Below are 4,003 nucleotides of genomic sequence, written 5' to 3'. Positions count from 1 at the left end.
ACATAACGATATACCATTAACAATACATACAGTATATAAAAAAAATAGTTATATCACATAATAAATTTTTTATCTAAACGTCTCCATATACAAGAGCGATAAACGGTACTGTGAGTCGTTCATCGGCGGCTTAAAGGACTCCAGGAAGCAGAGCGTCACAAAAATTGAACCTGTGTGGGTTTGATCTGTCCTCGGTAATCCGTTCCTCTAACAACAGGAGTCGGACAAAGTTATTCTCTCGTCCCAAAAGTTACCAACAGGAAGGCTAAAAACTTTTCACATCTAGTTTGCAGTCGTATTGAAGATATTTTTTTCGTTTTTTTTTTCTTTTTTATTCAGAAGGCTGTAAATTTTTTTTATAGTAAAGTTCTCCACGTAACATTATTTTCCTCCATGGTCGCTATGAGGTGCGTGTTACTGTTGCGTTTTAGTCCTTATCAACAGGTAACGAAATGTATTCTTTAAACTTTTTTTTTTCGATTTGTTGTGCGTGTACAGGCAGGGGAGTGAACGGTAGTACAATATTTACAGTGATGATGGTGGCATTATGGTGTGACAGTAGAGGAGCACGTCGCTATTTGCTTTACTCTTCACAAAAGTTTCTGTTTTAATGGATTTTACGCTTGTCAATCGGACGAAATTTTCACCGTCGGTGTTTTGCTGGTCTTTGATCGTTACTGTAGTATAGGATCATGTATACACGTTGAAAGGGCGATGCTTTGCCGTATACATTTACTAGGACTTTTTATTCATTTATTTATTTATTTATTTATTTATTTATTTATTACTTCTCTATAAGAAAAAAAAACATCATGGGTTAGTGTCAATTTATTTCCCATTTTACTTTTGAAATTCGAAGTGATGTGTACATAAGAGTAATCATGTAGATAAACTGCAAGTAAATACCTCTACTACTAACCCACCTTTACCTAACCTAACTTTACCTCACCTAACTTTACCTCACCTAACTTTACCTCAACTAACTTTACCTCACCTAACTTTACCTCACCTAACTTTACCTCAACTAACTTTACCTCACCTAACTTTACCTCACCTAACTTTACCTCACCTCCGGGACTATTATAGGATATTGGCGAGTAGGGTTAAAACCGAGATAAGGAAAGCAAAGAGGAATAATGAGGTAAGGAAAGCAAGGGAGGCGAAGACAATCCCCAAAGGATTCTACCAAATGTATCAAACTAAAACACGAGAAAAGATTGGACCAATACTGTCAGACTTCGGCGAGCTCACTGATAACGACGGAGAAATGAGCAATAATTTGAATAAATATTTTTCAACAGTTTTCACCACCGAAAATTTAAACATGATACCCGGAGGCAATCGACTTATTCAGAGATAGTGAAGAAAACAAATTAAGGAGAGGGTAGCGGACTAGTAACGATGTTAGTAAAGCAACAGACAACCTAAAGCTTCCAATGTCACCTGGTCCTGATGTGAGATATTTGCCAGAGTATTAAAGGAATGTAAGGAAGAGCTTAGTATGCCCCTTAGCAGTTGTTTTCAACATGTCATTAAAAAACAGGTGTAGTACCAGAATCCTGGAGGATAGCGAATGCATACCGATTTTCAAGAAGGGGACAGGTCACCATCTCTCTAACTACCGCCCAATCAGTCTAACATCAATAGTAGGCAAATTACTGGCAGCAATCATTTTCCAAACTCTACTGAAATGTCGGAGAAGCACTTTGATTGATCAATGATTCCCAGCATGGCTTCACAAATGGACGTTTTGCCTTGAATCAATCTATTAACATTCTTTTCATCAGTTTCGAACTGGTGGACGAGGGGCACAATTATGATGTGGTATATCTCGACTTTAGCAAAGCCTTCGACAGAGTCCCCCACGAAAGACTAATTAGAAAGGTAGAAGCGCATGGCATCAAAGGTAATATCCTTAAATGGATTTGGGCGTGGTTACAGGACAGGAAACAGCGAGTGAGCATTAACGGCACTAAGTTCCATTGGAGCAACGTCACAAGCTGAGTTCCCCAAGGTTCAGTACTTGGATCATTATTATTTATTATATACATAAACGACATAGATATCGGCATAGACAGCAACATAAGTAAATTTGCTGATGACACTAAAATAGGACGTGTTATTAAATCTGATGAGGACTCCGCAAAACTACAGGAAGATCTAAACAAATTTTTCGAATGGTCTGAAAAATGGCAGATGAAATTCAAGGTGGAGAAATGTAAAGTACTCAGTATAGGAGATGTAAACAAGGAAACCAGATACCAGATGAACAACGATGCCATAGAGAAATCCGACTGCGAGAGATTTAGGAGTAATGATAAGCAGAAACCTTAAGCCAAGTAAACAATGTGTTTTTGCTCGTAACAGGGCTAATAAAGTACTTGGGTTCATACAAAGGAGTGTTAGTTACAAGACTAGCGAGGCCATCCTAAAACTGTATCTTGCTCATGTGAGACCACACCTGGATTACGCAATTCAGTTCTGGTCACCGTATTACAGAATGGATATAGAATCCTTGGAAAGAATTCAGAGGAGAATGACAAGATTAATCCCGGGCATTAGGAACCTTGAGTATAGAGACAGGTTAAAGCTTCTTAATTTGCACTCCCTTGAGAGACGTAGAGCGAGGGGCGACCTGATAGAGGTGTATAAGTGGAAGGTAGGGCTAAAACAAAGGATATAAAGGTATCGCTAAACTATCCAACCAGGAGCGAACCTGTAACAATGGTTTTAAATTTCAGACAAATTTAGATTTAGGCGTGAAATAGGTAAACACTGGTTTGAAACAGAGTAGTGGGATGAATGAACAAGTTACCAAATATCATTTCATTAACTCTGAATACGCTTGATAGCTTCTAAAATGATAGGTTGGATGCTCATATGAGCAATAGGGTTATGTAAACGGATCACTGTATGGGCCAATAGTCGCGCTGCAGTTTCTCCATCTTATGTTCTTATGTTCTTATGTTCACCTTAACTTTACCCTCAACTAATCCTTTACACTTCACCTAATCCTTTACCTCACCTAACTTTACCTCACCTAACTTTACCTCACCTAACTTTAACTCAACTAACTTTACCTCACCTAACTTTACCTCAACTAACTTTACCTCACCTAACTTTACCTCACCTAACTTTACCTCACCTAACTTTACCTCACCTAACTTTACCTCAACTAACTTTACCTCACCTAACTTTACCTCAACTAACTTTACTTACTGTGATTTAGATAAAGTTTGGTTGAGATGGTGAAGGACTTCGTGTGTGAAATGAAGTTAAATGTAAGCATATATACACAAGGATTTATAACAATAACAACAATAAGGTTTTATTCCTATTTTAGAAAGATTATATTTCTACTTGTAAGTCTTCACATTATCATCATCATCATCATTGTCAATATCATATCATCATCATCATCAACACACCACCAAGACCGTTTAGTCATTAGGTTCGTCATGAATAAACCAGTGTGAACTATATATATTATTCACTCCATGTAAAGGTTGTTAACTCTGGACTGAGCAATTATTTCATTCTTGAGTTATTTGAAGGTTAATAGATAACGTGGCAGGACAGGGGGATGACCAGTGATTCCCTGTGGTGAGTGACTTTTTGCCAGACAAAAGAAAATTAACACGAAAAAGCTGAATTAAATAAGAAAAATATCGGCAAAACTATAAATACAAAAACTCATAATATCGACACACACACACACACACACACACACACACACACACACACACACACACACACACACACACACACACACACACGCACGCACACACACACACACGCAAAACCCGCCCAAATGACGAATATACAGTACATCTCCCGCACCTGCCTTGAGAGACTCCCTTGAACCGATATACAGCTGTTAAAATTCACGGAGACTTGTGTGATCAGCGTAAATCGTTGTAGTGGCCGTGGCGATGGATGGCGTGGACCGTGAGGCATTACACCCGGTAGGAGGAGGAGGGCGTGTCTGAAGGCTTGTATACTA

Source organism: Homarus americanus, unplaced genomic scaffold, assembly GCF_018991925.1.
Source record: "Homarus americanus isolate GMGI-L3 unplaced genomic scaffold, GMGI_Hamer_2.0 scaffold57980, whole genome shotgun sequence".
Classification (NCBI taxonomy): domain Eukaryota; kingdom Metazoa; phylum Arthropoda; class Malacostraca; order Decapoda; family Nephropidae; genus Homarus; species Homarus americanus.
This window is presented reverse-complemented; position numbering follows the sequence as displayed.